This window comes from Bubalus kerabau, chromosome X (genome assembly GCF_029407905.1).
Source record: "Bubalus kerabau isolate K-KA32 ecotype Philippines breed swamp buffalo chromosome X, PCC_UOA_SB_1v2, whole genome shotgun sequence".
Taxonomy (NCBI): domain Eukaryota; kingdom Metazoa; phylum Chordata; class Mammalia; order Artiodactyla; family Bovidae; genus Bubalus; species Bubalus kerabau.
Window position 1 is genome coordinate 11,053,952 of NC_073647.1, and position 18,344 is coordinate 11,072,295.

At 39.1% G+C, this 18,344-nt stretch overlaps 1 long non-coding RNA gene across 8 annotated transcripts in view; it reads right to left on the bottom strand.

Moving 5' to 3' along the window:
* The window catches only part of LOC129639603 (uncharacterized), a 206,896-nt gene that overhangs the window by 15,335 nt on the left and 173,217 nt on the right, over nucleotides 1-18,344 (bottom strand). For 5 of the 8 annotated variants that reach the window (XR_008708493.1, XR_008708498.1, XR_008708488.1 and 2 more), the window contains one exon: nucleotides 3,269-5,144. This is a non-coding gene — a long non-coding RNA (uncharacterized LOC129639603). Of the gene's footprint in view, nucleotides 1-3,267; nucleotides 5,145-18,344 lie in introns of those variants that run through there. The other 3 variants (XR_008708495.1, XR_008708490.1, XR_008708492.1) reach the window with 2 other exon arrangements.

An 18,344-nucleotide genomic window follows, 5' to 3' on the forward strand; every position in this document is an offset into this window, starting at 1 on the left:
CCATTCTCTCATCTCCATTTAGACTTATTATGCATGGCTAGTATACTTTATGGTGTCCCACAGGTCACTTAGGCACTCTTTATTTGTATTCATTAGCATTTCTTTCTATTCTTCTGACTGGATAAATCCAATGGCTTCTTCTGTCTTCTCAAATACGCAATTGAGCTTCTATAGTGAATTTCTTATTTCAGCTTTTGTTACATTTCAACTCTGAAAATTCTGTTAGGTTCTCTTTTTTCCTAATTTATATCTCCTTATTGGTGTTCTCTATTTGGTGAGATATTGCTTTCATATCTTCCTTTATCCTTTAAACATGATTTCTTGTAATCCTTTGAACATATTTTAAATTGCTGATTTAAAATGTTTCTGCAGTAATTCCAAGATTTGATAGTTTCTATTGACTGCTTTATTCCCTGTGTACAGGCTATTCTTTTCTTGTTTCCTTGAATGTCTTGTAATTTTTGTTGAAAACTGGACATTTTGAATATTACAATGTGACAACTCGAAATTAGATTTTGTACCTTCCCAAGGGTTTTGTTGTTTTAGCTGTTTTGTTGCTATTATTTATTTTACTTTGAATTTTCTGAATTAGATCTGTAAATTTAATATTCTTTTTCATATGTGGCTACTGATATTTCTGCCTGGCTATCAATGTGGTCAAATAATGAGTATACAGAGATATCTTTAAAAGCCTGTCTCTTAGTCTTTGTTGAGGGCCTCTGTGTGCATATTTGGCCTCATTTCTAAAATTCATCCATAAAATTCACCTTAGCCTTCACTTTCTGCTTATGTAGAGCCTTGAGATTAGCCAGGTGAGAGATTAGGGCCTTCTCACTTCTTTCCTAGGCATGTTAACATTAACAACCCTACACATGCTTGTGAACTTCTAGATTCCCAAGAATATGTCAGAGGTTTTCAAAACCTCACTGTAAGATATCTCATTTCTCAATTTTTCCATTTAAGCTTTTTGAGGCACTAGTGGTAAAGAACTTGCCTGCCATTGCAAGTAGATGTAAGAGACACGGGTTCAATCCCTGGGTCAGGAAGATCCCCTGCAGAAGGGCATGGCAAACCATGCCAATATTCTTGCCTGGAGAATCCCATGGACAGAGGAGCCTGGTGGGCTATAGTCCATAGGTTCACAGAGAGTCAGAAACAACTGAAACAGCTTGGCACACATGCACATTTTTGATCCAACTGTTATCCACTACCTCAGCCAGCCATGATGCTCAAAAATTGCTTCTGATTATTTTCATAAACATGCCTGGGAAATAGACTGTTTTCATAGGGAGAGGTTTGAGTCTGAGTCAGATCAAAGTCAGCCTAGTGAGTAGTGTCATCCAAAGAGTCACCAAACAATTGAAATAAAGTCATTTCATTGGAAATGAGGATTTGGAGGAGCTCTGATCTTATTATGCTACATAGGCAATTAAGCTGCTAGTTTTCACTGTAATTGCAAGACATTGGTTTTCAAAGCTACCACAGAGTTGGAAAAGATGGGATGAGAATAGGACAAATTAAAATAAAATTCCTTGGTGGTTCAGATAGTAAAGATCCAACTGTAAGGCAGGAGATGCAGGTTTGATCCCTGGGTCAGGAAGATCCCCTGGAGAAGGAAATGGCTACCAACTCCAGTATTCTTGCCTGGAGAATCCCATGAACAGAGGAGCCTGGCAGGCTAAAGTCCATTGGGTCGCAAAGAGTCAGACATGGAATGAGCTACTAACACATTCACTTTTCAAAATTCATTGTTCTCTTGCAGATTCAGCCATTTTATTGAATAAATGCTTACTGAATCACCACTTGCCTTTGAATAGTTCCTAGAGTTTAATAAAAGTTGATTTGCACCGTTTTTGTCAGTGTTTCTATTGATTTTATGGAGGAGAGAATTTTTGGAGGTCTTCATTCTACCACTTTTGCTGATGTCATTCAAAAATAAAAAAACAAAAAAACAAAATTTAGATATCAGAAATACATATCCCTTGGTCATGTACACACTGCTATATTTAAAACAAATAACCAACAATGACCTACTGTATAGCATATGGAACTGTGCTCAATGTTATGTGGCAATCTGGATGGGAGGGGGGTTTGTGGTAGAATGGATACATGTATACATATGGCTGAGTCCCTTTGTTGTTCACCTGAAACTATCACATCATCATTAATCGGCTATAGCCCAATACAAAATAAAACGTTTTTTTTTAAAAAAAAAAACAAAAAAGAAAGAAAGAAAAAATTATCTCTACCTAGCTTTTAGCATTTAGTTATTGTTTCATCTGAACATCAAAAAAATAAAAACACAAATTTTGTTTTGAAAAAGAAATACCTATCCTTGATGGAGATGTATGCCACCTCTGTAAAGTCCCATTTATTTTTTAATTATTGTGATTTCAAGCCCTGTAGATTTGTGTGAGTATTTTCAGTCATCCTAGTCAGCCTACTTTCCTTAATATTTATGATATGCTTCATTAACTATAAGGCCAATGACTAGAAGTAGCTAAAGAAAGAAAGAATGAGTGGTGAAAATAAATAACAAGTATCTAAGTACTTCTTGAGCCTACAAAAGTAGGCATCTATACAATTGAATGTCTCCCAAAGCACCTGCTGCCCATAGTCATCCACCAGCTCAGACAGTAAAAAATCTGCCTGCAATGGAGGAGACCTGGGTTCAATCTCTGGGTCAAGAAGATCCCCTGGAGAAGGGAATGGCACCCTCTCCACAATTCTTGCCTGGAGAATCCCATGGAGAGAGGAGCCTGGTAGGTTATAGTCCATGAGGTTGCAAAGAGTCAGACATTACTGAACAACAAACACACATACATACAAAATGAAAAGAGAACCTATAGAATGAGAGAAAATGTCTGTAAATGATGAGAGCAATGAGGTCTTAATTTCCAAAATATAAAAACAGCTCATACAACTCAACAACAAAACAAATAAACAACTCTACTCCAAAATGGGCAGAAGACCTAAATAGACTTTTCTCTAAAAAAGATATGCTAATAGGCACATGAAAAGATGCTCAACAAATCAAAACTATAATGAGATACCACCTCACGCCAGTCAGAATGGTCAGCATTAATAAGTCTACAAATAACAAATGGTGGAGAATATATGGAGAAAAGGTAATCCTCCTACAATGTACAACCCTCCTACAAGCCACTGTGGAAAACAGTATAGAGGTTCCTCAGAAAGCTAAAAATAGAATTACTATATGATCCTGCAACCCCATTCCTGGTTATATATCGGAACAAAACTATAATTCAAAAAGATACATGCAACTCTACGCTCATAGCAGCACTATTCACAGTAGCCAAGACATGGGAACAACCTTTATATCCATCAATAGATGAATGGATAAAGAAGATGTGATACATATACAGAATGGAATATTACTCAGCCATTAAAAGAATGAAATAATGCCATTTGCAGAAACATGGATGCAACTAGAGATTATCATACTAAGTTAACTAAATCAGAAAAAGAAAGACAAATACCATATGATTTCACTTATATGTGGAACCTAAAATATGACACAAATGAATCTATCTATGAAACAGGATCACAGACATAGTGAACAGACTGGTGGTTGCCATGGGGGGAGTGGGGAGGAAGAGAGTATATGGTTGGGGTTAGCAAGCTATTATATATGGACTGTATCAACAAGGTCTTACTATGTACCACAGGCAAATATATTCAATATCCTGCAATAAACCACAATGGAAAAGAATATTAAAAAGGATGTATAAATATGTATAAGTAAATCACTTTGTTGTACAGCAGTAATTAACACAACATTGTAAATCAACCATATTTCAATAAAAAAAAAAGTTACAGAAGGGAAGTAAGAAAATCTGTACAGACATTAGTGATAATAGAGAATGATAGACAAATTCATTGACAAAAAAACTCTGCTACCTGTGCCTTTTAACATTCAGGATGATTAACAGCATTCCCATATATTTCCTCAGAGAAGGCAATGGCAACCCACTCCAGTACTCTTGCCTGGCATGTATTTCCTTTCTCTAAGCTACTTCAGCAAAGTGGTATATCTTTGAATACGCTTTCAGCAGATTATGTATGGCTAGTCAAAGACACAAAACCTTAGTAAGCCAAGGCATAATACCATCTTCTTAAGCACTGATTTTCTTTCTCCCTTTCTTTCTGTCTTACTTTCCCTCAGGTTCTTGGATGATAGCTGAGAAGCTGCAATTATACTGAGTAAGCTGCTTCTACTCAACCAGTTGAAGTAATCTTAAAATCTGCACAATGGTACATCAGCACCAAATGGTACTTGAACTAAATCTCCTAGCTCACTTCCTACCCAGAAATAGCGGGAGAAGTGCATTAATAAGGAAATATTTCAATCATCACTGATGAATGTTTCTGCCTACAGATACAGTGGGCTTAGAGGGCTAATGTTTATAACAGTGAACAAGTGACAGTTTCATCCCAGGTAGTCCCAGTTAACAAGAATGGTCTGGACAAGCATTTGCTTATATTTAATGAGATGTCAGCCATTACTCATGCCATTTGAAAGCCATGAGTAAGTGATAATGTTACACGTTTCAGAGAGTGGACCTATGCTCCTGTAAAACTTATTTATCAACACATATAATAAATAATTTAACTTGATTTTAGAAATTATTTTCCTTTTCATTTGAAGTACAAACAGAACTCAGGCTAAAGAACTTTCTAATTGGCTTTTTCTTTGCTTTGAGTTATTAGAGCCTGTTTGGTTTATATTTAATTAATGAATCTGTTATTTTTCAATATACTTACTTGGTGGGTGAAGCAATGAAGAGAATACTAGCAAGCAAAGAGAATAGAGTCAAATGAGTATAATCCACAACACGAACACCACGTAAGTAAACTTTCTAGCGCTGACTGTACTTGAAATGCCCTTATAAAAAGCCACCACTTTGAATAGCTCTGGCTTTTCTCTTCAAACAAGAAAGAACTCAAGAAGGGGCTCAAGGAGATTGGAAGAGAAATGTGTGTTGACAGATGGGCGAGCCTTCCAGTGCTCTGCTGCCAGGTAAAATGAGTCCACTGGAGTTGCAATCCGTTTCTTCCACAGCTGCAAGGCGGCTGGAGGCACATTTCACTACTTGTTAGTGCAGACCCAGTCCATTTGGAAACTGTCACGGGAAATAACAATTTGACGTTTAATAATTCATTCGTTGCTAAAGCCAATATTTTGGAATGGTATGTGAGGCATCCCACATTTAATAGCAGGAGTTTGAGCTATTGCTGGCAAGGTCATAACAACTTATTGGGCTTTGAGGCTTGAAATCTAATAGCACAAAAAAAGATGACTTTTTATATACACATGACAGCTCATACAAAATTCTGCTCTTTCAGTTTTCCAATAATGTAAAAACTTCCTTTTAAGAATTAACAATGTGTTAGTGAAAACACATAGGGTTTATGAACTATTCCTTTCCTAGATCATACTTGCAGAAATAGTTAAAATTACTCACGTGATGAAGATGAAAAGAGAGAGGGAGAAAATTAAAATATTCACTGTGCCAAACACTTTATACATATTTATCATTTCATTCTCAAAACAAACTTGTGATGTTGGTTATTGCTCCCATTTTACACATAAAGAAAATGAGGTTACAAAAACAACCTCGTTTGATGTATTTTGTATTCAATCACAACATACAATTTACAGCATTTGAACTACTGCAGGATACAAAATATAGTTGTATTTGTTTCTAGACTACTGCTTGGGTAAGGACTAACGTCAGCCCCTGTACTAGACAGTGCTTCGATTGAGTTGCAAAAAAATGAAATAACTAGTGAATTAACTGGATTTTTATGCACTGGAGAAGGAAATGGCAACCCACTCCAGTGTTCTTGCCTGGAGAATCCCAGGGACAGGGGAGCCTGGTGGGCTGCCGTCTATGGGGTCGCACAGAGTCAGACACAACTGAAGCGACTTAGCAGCAGCAGCAAAGGCAGGTTGGTCTAATTCCAAAGTCTATATAACTTTCTTCATATCATGCTGTTCCTCAACACTGTAGGCTTATATTACCTAAGATTAATGGTCATTGGGAAAGTTTTGATGGTTAATGAATACAATTTTTTAAAAGATAAAAGCAAAGAATATCACTTCAATTCATGGAGGAATGCTAAACATCTGCCCTTATGAATGTATCCTTTTCTATTATTTTATTTGTTTATTTATTTTTGGCTGTGCTAGGTCTTTGTTGCTGTTCAGGCTTTTCTCTAGTGACCATGCACAGGCTTCTTATTGTAGTGGCTTCTCTTGTTAATCACAGACTCCAGGTGCATGGGCTTCAGTAGTTGCAGCACATGGGCTCAATAGGTGCAGTTCACAGACTCAATAGTTGTGCCGCACAATCTTAGTTGCTCTGCGGCATGTGGGATCTTCCCAGCTCTGGGATTGAACTCATGTATCCTGCATTGGCAGGCAGATTCTTTACCACTGAGCCACCAGGGAAGCCCTGTATCCTTGTATTTTGTATTATAACAGTTAAAAATGGTTTGTTAAGAAAGAGGAGCAAGCATTCGAACCCCTGGGAACCATGTATGTGTCTCTAAAAAGAGAAAAGAATTTTGGGGAAATCTAGAGCTCCCTCAAACTATTTTGAAATTTTGCTTAGGACTGATGGCATTTGAAGAAAAGCCAAGAAGCAGAACTTCTGCAGTCTGATGATCCAACATACAGTTTTATTTTTCTAGATTAACATGTGATGGCTAGCAGCAAATCGGGGTAATGAATTTGTTCCCATGGCTATTTTAATGTGATCAGTGTCAATTTAATAGCAACTTTCCCATTGGATTAGCATATACCAAAGCACTCAAAAACCAAATGCAGGTGAGCAACCCACAGGGCTGCTGATGGCATTATGCCAACAAGGACTAAAACAAATGAACACAGTTACCATTCACTTAGCAATAGTAGCCTTATGTATAGTTAGAGTAGATGGTTATTCAAATGCCATGATATGAGCCATTCTTCTCCCCCAAATATCTTATTGTTCATATTTCCCCCATATCATAGTGCCTCGAATTCTTCCACTGAAAATATAGTCTTTGGGTTAAATATTACCCCTTCTAAGGGCTTCCCTGGTGGCTCAGTCGGTAAAGAATCTGCCTGCAATGTGGGAGAGCCAGGTTGGATCCCTGGGTTGGGAAGATCCCCTGGAGAAGGAAATGGCAACCCACTCCAGTATTCTTGCCTGGAGAATTCCATGAACAAAGGAGCCTGGTGGGCTATAGTCCAGAGAGTTGCAAAGAGTAGGATACAAGTGAAGTGATATAGCATGCAGATATCCATTTAGAAATTAAAACATTTCCAGAAGAATAACATATGAAATTCCTTATCACAATTCATCATATACTTTTCTTCTGTGATAAGATAACAGAGTCCCACATATTGGAATGGGATAATGGGTTGCTATAGGACATCAAAGAAAAATCTTAACTACCTTTTATTTTGATTATAGGCACTGAGCCAAATTTAAAAAAAAATCAACAAAATGAAACAAACAAAAATGCCTCACTTGGCCCTTTATTTTGCCCCTTCTCTAATAGTCAGCAACCTCTATAGCTATGGATAGAAAATCAGACAAATAATTTTGACACTCTAGTGCCATGGCCAATGTAGAAAGAGGCATGAATTACAGTGTTGATAAAAGTTCTGTCATAACTGTCACTTGGAAAAGGCTCTCAAATACATATTTGGGGAGAGAATTAAGATCCATGGCACAACTAAAGGATACAATATTTGACACTAACTATAAAGGTAAAAAGGTTTTTCCAAGGAAGAAGAAAGAAGTGTGGACTGGAGCAACCAGGGAAACTTAATGAAAGAAGGAAGACCTGAGCTGACTTTTTTCATCCCCAAACCCAGAATGCAATATAGGAGTGATAGTTAGCGAAATGGTTTCATCTCTTGTGCTAATTCCAAAAAATAGATAGTGGCTGCTGCTTGCCTAAAGCACTATGCTGAGAAGGATGCCAAAAACTGCTTCCAGGCTTGGCATAAAAGAGCTCCATGATCAATTAAGTGATACCTGCCATGGCTACAAGCATCTTACCTGGGTATGGAAGCAATAGCTCTCCAAGGACAATTTTGAGCTGATACTGATAAAATCAAACATCAGAACCCCACCTAGGCTAATCTAAATCAATAGAATATATTCTCCACCACTGGGAAATTCTTATTTCCTACAGTTACAGAATTTTATTTTATTTTTTAAATTTAAATTTATTTATTTTAATTGGAGGCTAATTACTTTACAATATTGTATTGGTTCTGCCACACATCAACATGAATCCACCACGGGCATACACATCTTCCCCATCCTGAACCCCTCTCCCTCCTCCCTCCCCGTACCATCCCTCTGGGTCATCCCAGTGCATCAGCCCCAAGCATCCTGTATCCTGCATCAAACCTGGACTGGCAATTCGTTTCTTATATGATATTATACATGTTTCAATGCCATTCTCCCAAATCATCCCACCCTCTCCCTCTCCCACAGAGTCCAAAAGACTGTTCTATACATCTGTGTCTCTTTTGCTATCTAGCATACAGGGTTATCATTACCATCTTTCTAAAGTCCATATATATGCGTTCAGTTCAGTTAAATTGCTCAGTTGTGTCCAACTCTTTGCAACCCCATGAATCGCAGCATGCCAGGCCTCCCTGTCCATCACCATCTCCCAGAGTTCACTCAAACTCACATCCATCAAGTCGGTGATGCCATCCAGCCATCTCATCCTCTGTCGTCCCCTTTTCCTCCTGCCCCCAATCCCTCCCAGCATCAGAGTCTTTTCCAATGGGTTAACTCTTCGCATGAAGTGGCCAAAGTACTGGAGTTTCAGTTTTAGCATCATTCCTTCCAAAGAATACCCAGGGCTGATCTCCTTTAGAATGGACTGGTTGGATCTCCTTGCAGTCCAAGGGACTCTCAAGAGTCTTCTCCAACACCACAGTTCAAAAGCATCAATTCTTCAGCGCTCAGCTTTCTTCACAGTCCAACTGTCCCATGTATACATGACCACTGGAAAAACCATAGCCTTGACTAGACGGACCTTTGTTGGCAAAGTAATGTCTCTGCTTTTCAATATGCTATCTAGGTTGGACATAACTTTTCTTCCAAGGAGTAAGCGTCTTTTAATTTCATGGCTGCAATCACCATCTGCAGTGATTTTAGAGCCCAGAAAAATAAAGTCTGACACTGTTTCCCCTGTTTCCCCATCGATTTCCCATGAAGTGATGGGACCAGATGCCATGATCTTCGTTTTCTGAATGTTGAGCTTTAAGCCAACTTTTTCACTCTCCTCTTTCACTCTAATTAAGAGGCTTTTTAGTTCCTCTTCACTTTCTGCCATAAGGGTGGTTTATACTGTATTGGACATCACCAGATGGTCAACACTGAAATCAGACTGATTATATTCTTTGCAACCAAAGATAGAGAAGCTCTATACAATCAGCAAAAATAAGACCGGGAGCTGACTGTGGCTCAGATCTGAACTCATTATTGCCAAATTCAGACTTAAATTGAAGAAAGTAGGGAAAACCACTAGACTATTCAGGTATGACCTAAATCAAATCCCTTATGATTATACAGTGGAAGTGAGAAATAGATTAAGGGACTAGATCTGATAGAATACTTGATGAACTATGGACAGAGGTTCGTGATATTGTACAGGAGACAAGGATCAAGACCATCCCCATGGAAAAGAAATGGAAAAAAGTCACAGTCAGCTCCCGGTCTTATTTTTGCTGACTGTATAGAGCTTATATATATCTATATCTATATCTATATATATATATATATTTAAAATATATATATTTAATAATTTTTGTGACTTTTTTTTTCTTTTCTTTAATATTGTATTTTTGAAAATCCAACCTCTACTCTAGATTTTTAATCCTTGCTTTTTGGTATTTGTTATCAATTTTGTACCTTTAAGAACCCAATCTTCATTACTCATTTTTTACTTGGGAGCAAGATCACTGGCCTGACTTATCTCTCCCCCTTTGGACTCTCCTTTTTCTCTACCAGGTCGCCTCTATCTCCTCCCTCCATATATATATGTGGAGTTTGCTTTAAAAAAATAAGTTCTCTTTTTTTTTTTTTTTTGCAAAGTAATAGGTTATAAAAATGAAAATTAAAGGAGTAATAGAGGACTTAAAAATTAAAAATATTTAAAAAAAAGAATGATAGTAAAAATATATCTAGGATTTTCTCTGGTGTTGTTGTGGGCAGTGCGGAGTCAGTTCATTTTCAGATAATTCCTTGGTCTGGATTATATTTCTCAAGCTCTATAGGCCCCTTCCTACGTAGTTGGTACTAACTACAGGGTTTTAATCTACTGCATCTGTCACTTCCAAGGCAGTTCCCTCTGTTTTAGCTTCTTCTGTTTGCTGGTTTCTTCAGTGTCTGATTTCCACCCTGACACAAGGGATGGTGTGGACACATTTTTAGGCTCACTTGTTCAGTTGCACTGTGGGGAGGGAGGGACGCTGCAAACAAATAACACTGGCGTGTGCTCGCAGTGTCTCAGCCACACTGGGCCGGCCCCCGCTCACAGCGCATGTGCCCTCCCTGCCCACACTGCTCAGGCTCTAGGTTGCTCCTCCAGGAACCGTCTGAGGCCGGCCCTGGGCTGCATGCACCTCCCAGGTCTAAGCCGCTTAGGTTCAGGCACTCAGGTAGTCCTCAGAGGCGCAGACTCTGTTGGGCCTGCATTTTGTGCCCTTCCCAGATCCGAGCAGCTCAGGTGATGAGGTGTTTGGTGAGCGTGGTCACTGCGACTTATCACCTCCCCCGTCCCTGCCGCTTGGTTTTCTTGGTGTACGACAAGTGCAGCTTCTCAGGCGGATGTTGATCGTCCAGAACCCCAAGAAGTCTCAGTTAGCAAAGAAGCCTGCTTGTAGTTTGGTAGATAATGTATCTCTGGGGCTGTGATTGCCCCCTTCTGGCTCTGGCTGCCTGTCACCAGAGGGGAATGGTCTGCAGCCAACTAGCTCTGTTCAGTCCTTTGTTCTGTGAGCGGGCCTGGTGGTGTCTTAGGTTAGGGCTTTTCTTATGGTAGCTATCCCACAGTCTGGTTTGCTAGCCCAAGTTAGTTCCCTCAGACTGCCCTTGTGGCATTCAGGCCCGGTCCTTATGCTACGCAATGCAGCCCGCGCCTCCCTGCGCAGCCCCTGCTTGCTAGTGGCGGGTGCAGGGATCTGTGCTGCTTCTTCACTGGGGGAGTTACCATTGAGCACGTAATCTGTAGGTTTTAATTATTTGTTTATTTTTCCTCCCAGTTACGTTGCCCTCTGTGGTTCCAAGGCTCGCCACAGACTTGGCAGTGAGAGTGTTTCCTGGTGTTTGGAAACTTCTCTATTTTTTTAAGACTCCCTTCCCGGGATGCAGCTCCGTCCCTCCCTCTTTTGTCTCTTTTTTTGTCTTTTATATTTTTTCCTACCTCCTTTCGAAGACACTGGGCTGCTTTTCCGGGTGCCTGATGTCCTCTGCCGGCATTCAGAAGTTGTTTTGTGGGATTTACTCAGCATTTAAATGTTCTTTTGATGAATTTGTGGGGGAGAAAGTGGTTTCCCCATCCTATTCCTCCACCATCTTAAGACCGCCCCAGTTACAGAATTTCAAATGGGGGAATTTCCATAACCATTTCTCAGCATTACCTCTTTTAATAGGTAGGCAGGTGCCACTCTGCAACATGGAAAATTTTAATGTTTGGTTTAGTTGAGTTCAAGCCAGGTTTAATGGTTTAAAAAATAATTAACATGGGCTCAGATAAAAAAATTATATATGCGGTGAGAATGTTAAAACACAGGCTGCTTAAATGTCTGAGAACTAAAAGGATCTACCTCCATTTGGTGCCAATTTCTGGCTCCACACCAGATGGGCCTACTAATGGCTGTGGTTTTTTGGGTTCTAAGAGGAATTGGAGGGACAGAAAAGTTTCATCTTAATGCTTTTCCTCACTACCTTCAGCATGACTCTTCTCATAATTACATCTCCTCAAAAATCAGAGCACTTTAAGTCTTTTTCAGTATACCCTTGGTATTTATGAATTTAAATTATATTTAAATATATTATGTTGAGTGAGTTTTGCTTTAATCCCCAACAAATCGTCATGTTTCCCTTTAAGAGAACACTTTGCATTCTGTTGTCATAGCAACAAAATGTGCCAGTAGGCTGAAAAGCTGACATTTCCCCCTGATTTTTATTATTCATGATGCAGATACCATTTCCCCCCATCACCTCCATCAGCACTAAAGGGTCTCTCCATTTAAATGTAAATTGACCATAAAAAGATAAAAGGTTCCAATTTTACTGGCCATGAAAGGTGACTGTCTTTGCCATGTTTTTTTTTTTTTTTTTTTTTCTTTCTTCTATGCTTCTGATTCAATACTTCTATAAAGGAGATGCTCTTTAAAAGTTGAAGAGACATTTTCTATTCCACCAAAATCTGGAACCTTTCTTATGTACATAATATGCAAAAAGAGAAGAAAATTGTTCTTACCAACAGAGGTATAACCCTGGCTAATAGTTATACGCATCAGTTTACACTATTCAAAATATTTGCACAAACATCTTAACCAGTTCTCTCTTGTGATCTCTAAACAAGCTCAAAATGCAATGCCTTCTCAATAATATTCAAAACAAAGGCACACACAACTAGCCTGTTTCTGATTTAGAAATGATACATTCACACATCCTTCAGGAGGAATTCATAAAAAGGTAGTTTTTTATGCATATAAATCTCTTTGAGACCAGAGAAGGCAGACTTCCCTTTAACTTCATCCAACCACTCTTCCTCATTACCCATTCAGCATGTTTCCTTCTTTCCAGAATACAGGATACAAAGAAGATACAAACATTAGCCCATTCTATAGTTGAAAGGTATGAAACCATGGAAGCAAATACATTCAGTGAACTTTGTTTACTGTGTCCATTTATATTTTTATATTTCATAAAGGTAAACAAAGAATAATGTTTTTCCTTTTCAGTATTTATGGAAACTAATGGATAGGGCTAAGAACTGGATCGGAACATGAACATATATGTACTGAAAAACTAAATCACTGTATGAATTTGGGAGAATGATTTCTTAAAAGCATGGGAAGAATTTCCCACAGTTAACCCCAACTCTAAGCCATTAAAATGTTAAACTATTATACATGCATTTCAGTAGAGTGATCCTACAACTAATCAGAAGGCTATGAGTAAGGAATAGAAATTCCCTTCATTTCTCCTAATTATCCTGAAAACAGTTAATCACTCAGTCGTGCCCAACTCTTTGTGACCCCATGGACGGTAGCCCACCAGGTTCCTCTATCCGTAGAATTCTCCAGGCAAGAATACTGTAGTGGGTTGCTATTTCATCCTCCAGGGGATCTTCCTGACCCAGGGATCGAACCGAGGTCTCCCGAATTGCAGGCAAACGCATGAGCAACTGAGTTACCAGAAGACTTTCCTAAATTCACAAGTGCATGTTCTTGCCTTCAGTTCAGTCACTCAGTCTTGTCCAACTCTTTGCAACCCCATGAATCGCAGCACACCAAGCCTCCCTGTCCATCATCAACTCTCTGATTTACCCAAACTCATGTCCATCAAGTCAGTGATGCCATTCACCCAACTCATCCTCTGTCTTCCTGTTCTCCTCCTGCCCCCAATCCCTCCCAGCATCAGGGTCTTTTCCAATGAGTCAACTCTTCTCATGAGGTGGCCAAAGTATTGGAGTTTCAGCTTCAGCATCAGTCCTTCCAATGAACGCCCAGGACTCATCTCCTTTAAGGATGGACTGGTTGGATCTCCTTGCAGTCCAAGGGATTCTCAAGAGTCTTCTCCAACACCACAGTTCAAAAGCATCAATTCTTCAGCACTCCACTTTCTTCACATTCCAACTCTCACATCCATACATGACCACAGGAAAAACCATAGCCTTGACTAGACAGACCTTTGCTGGCAAAGTAATGTCTGTTTTTGAATATGCTATCTAGGTTGGACATAACTTTCCTTCCAAGGAGTAAGTGTCTTTTAATTTCATGGCTGCAATCACCATCTGCAGTGATTTTGGAGCCCAAGAAAATAAAGTGTGACACTGTTTCCACTGTTTCCCCTCGATTTCCCATGAAGTGATGGGACCACATGCCATGATCTTCGTTTTCTGAATGTTGAGCTTTAAGCCAACTTTTTCACTCTCCTCTTTCACTTTCATCAAGAGGCTTTTTAGTTCCTCTTCACTTTCTGCCATAAGGGTGGTATCATCTGCATATGTGAGGTTATTGATGCTTCTCCCAACAATCTTGATTCCAGCTTGTGCTTCTTCCAGCCCAGCGTTTCTCATGATGTGCTTTGCATATAAGTTAAATAAGCATGTTGACAATATACAGCCTTGACGTACTCCTTTTCCTATTTGGAACCAGTTGGTTGTTTCATGTCCAGTTTTAACTGTTGTTTCCTGACCTGCATATAGTTTTCTCAAGAGACAGATCAAGTGTTCTGGTAGTCCCATCTCTTTCAGAATTTTCCACAGTTCATTATGATCCACACAGTCAAAGGCTTTGGCATAGTCAATAAAGCAGGAATACATGTTTTTTCTGGAACTCTCTTGCTTTCTCGACCATCCAGCGGATGTTGGCAATTTGATCTCTGGTTCCTCTGCCTTTTCTAAAACCAGTTTGAACTTCTGGAAATTCACGGTTCACATATTGCTGAAGCCTGGCTTGGAGAATTTTGAGCATTACTTTACTAGTGTGTGAGATGAGTGCAATTGTGCAGTAGTTTGAGCATTCTTTGGCATTGCCTTTCTTTGGGATTGGAATGAAAACTGATCTTTTCCAGTCCTGTGGCCACTGCTGAGTTTTCTGAATTTGCTGGCATATTGAGTGCAGCACTTTCACAGCATCATCTTTCAGGATTTGGAATAGCTCAACTGGAATTCCATCACCTCCACTAGCTTTGTTCGTAGTGATGCTTTCTAAGGCCCACTTGACTTCACATTCCAGGATGTCTGGCTCTAGGTCAGTGATCACACCATCGTGATTATCTGGGTCGTGAAGATCTTTTTTGTACAGTTCTTCTGTGTATTCTTGCCACCTCTTAGTATCTTCTGCTTCTGTTCGGTCCATACCATTTCTGTCCTTTATTGAGCCCATCTTTGCATGAAATGTTCCCTTGGTATCTCTAATTTTCTTGAAGAGATCTCTAGCCTTTCCCATTCTGTTGTTTTCCTTTATTTCTTTGCATTGATCTCTGAGGAAGGCTTTCTTATCTCTCCTTGCTATTCTTGGAAATCTACTATCAGATGCTTATATCTTTCCTTTTCTCCTTTGCTTTTTGCTTCTCTTCTTTTCACAGCTATTTGTAAGGCCTCCTCAGACAGCCATTTTGCTTTTTTGCATTAGTAAGTTCTTGCCTTATTAAGTAGTAATTTGTTTGAAAATAATTTTTTATTTCTTTGTTCTTTTTCTTGAGGATGATGATGATGGTTGTGTAGGACCTCAAATTTTATACTGGGAGCATCAATAAATACTCTAGATTGGCAACATGGTGTGGTAATATATTCAAGCAATAAAATCAGACACACTTGATTTTGAGTCATTGCCATGCCACTCACTATGGCTATGTAATCCTGGGAAGACAAACTTTACCTCCTTGAGCTTTAGCTTCCTCACCAGCAAAATATGTTTTATATCAGTATAAATTTCATCTATCCTATAAACACTAAATAAGATAATTTTTATTCAGTTCAGTTCAGTCACTAAGCAGTGTCTGACTCTTTGTGACCCCAAGGACTGCAGCAGGCTAGGCTTCCCTCTCCATCACCAATTCCTGGAGTTTACTCAAACTCATGTCCATCAAGTCAGTGATACCATCCATCTATCTCATCCTCTGTCATCCCCTTCTCCTCCCACCTTCAATCTTTCCCAGCATCAGGGTCTTTTCCAATGAGTCAGTTCTTCTGATCAGGTGGCCAAAGTATTGGAGTTTCAACTTCAGCATCAGTCCTTCCGATGTATACTCAGGACTGATTTCCTTTAGGACAGACAGAATGGATCTCCTTGCAGCCCAAGAGACTCTCAACAGTCTTCTCCAAAACCACAGTTCAAAAGCATCAATTCTTCAACATTCAGCTTTCTTTATAGTCCAACTCTCACATCCATACATGACTACTGGAAAAAACATAGCTTTGACTAGACAGCCCTTTGTTGGCAAAGTAATGCTCTGCTTTTTAATGTGCTGTCTAGGTTGGTCGCAACTTTTCTTCCAAGGAGCAAGCATCTTTTAATTTCATGGGTGCAGTCACCATCTGCAGTGATTTTGGAGCCCAAAAAAATAAAGTGTGACACTGTTTCCACTGTTTCCCCATCTATTTCCCATGAAGTGATGGGACCAGATGCCATGATCTAAGTTTTCTGAATGATGAATTTTAAGCCAACTTTTTCACTCTCCACTTTCACTTTCATCAAGAGGCTCTTTAGTTCTTCTTCACTTTCTGCCGTAACAGTGGTGTCATCTGCATATCTGAGGTTATTGATGTTTCTCCTGGCAATCTTGATTCCAGCTTGTGTTTCATCCAGCCCAGCACTTTGCATGATGTACTCTGCATGTAAGTTAAATAAGCAGGATGACAATATACAGCCTTAACGTACTCCTTTCCCAATTTGGAACCAGTCTGTTGTTCCATGTCTAATTCTAACTGTTGCTTCTTGACCTGCATGCAGATTTCTCAAGAGGCAGGTCAGATGGTCTGGTGTTCCCATCTCTTTGAGAATTTTCCACAGTTTGTTGTGATCCACACAGTCAAAGGCTTTGGCATAGTCAATAAAGCAGAAGTAGATGCTTTTCTGGAATTCTCTTGCTTTTTTGATGATCTAATGGATGTTGGCAATTTGATCTCTGGTTCCTCTGCCTTTGCAAATCCAACTTGAACATCTTGAAGTTCACAGTTCATGTACTGCTGAAGTCTGGCTTGGAGAATTTTGAGCTTTACTTTTCTAGCATGTGAGATGAGTGTAATCATGTGGTAATTTGAACATTCTGTGGCATTGCCTTTCTTTGGGATTGGAATGAAAACTGACCTTTTCCAGTCCCGTGGCCTCTGCTGAATTTCCCAAATTTGCTGGCATATTGAGTGCAGCACTTTCACAGCATCATCTTCCAGGATTTGAAATAGCTCAACTGGAATTCCATCACCTCCACTAGCTTTGTTCGTAGTGATGCTTCCTAAGGCCCACTTGACTTCACATTCCAGGATGTCTGGCTCTAGGTCAGTGATCACACCATCATGATTATCTGGGTCATGAAGATCTTTTTTGTATAGTTCTTCTGTATATTTTTGCCACCTCTTCTTAATATCTTCTGCTTAAGTTAGGTCCATACCATTTCCGTCCTTTATTGTGCCCATCTTTGCATGAAATGTTCCCTTGGTATCTCTACTTTTCTTTAATAGATCTCTAGTCTTTCCCTTTCTATTGTTTTCCTCTATTTCTTTGCATTGATCACTGAGGAAGGCTTTCTTTTCTCTCCTTCCTATTTAGCCAAATATCTGGCATACAGTGTTTATTGAATGTCAGCTAAGGTTATTACTGTAGGAAAAGTAAGTAAGTGTGGACATCCCATGGAAAACTGCTATTTCAACCAAGTCCTTGATATACATTTATTTATTGATATTTATCCCTTTGATTTTCTCAAAAAAATAGGGATAGAGAGGCCATTAAGGGCAACCAAATCATCATATCTGCTAGTGAATGATTTTCACCACAACCAAAATATCTTATATAATCAAAAGTAGGAGGTCATGTAAGAGTCACCTAGTTAGGTACTATTCCAAATAAATGCAGTAATCCTGATCTTAAAAATTACCAATAACGAATTCTTTTTTTTTTTAAACTTTACATAATTGATTTTCTTGGATCTAACTGGAAACCCTCTGGCTAATATTTAAAATAATTTCCCCTTTCCTCTTCTTTGATGATGAAGAATTGCTGATCTCTATGATTGTCTTAATAACCCTAAACAGAGTCAGAGTTTAATCACAGAATTATGGGCATCATATTTGGAAATGGTATTGAAGATTTTCAAGCCTAAACAATTCATCTTAAAGATGAAAATAAAGGTGAGGCTGTCATAAGAACTGATATGCCAAAGGTCATGAAGTTAGTGAATGGTGGACTCGGCCAGCAACACAAGCCTCCTGGCTCCCAACCCATTCTGTAAAGTATTGGCTTTGTGACATTCCTAGTTGATTAGTTTGGCCTCTCCTGATAGGGGATCCTGAAACAAGAACAAGAGTACAGATAGTTTATGTGGGAAGTAATCCTAGGAAGGACA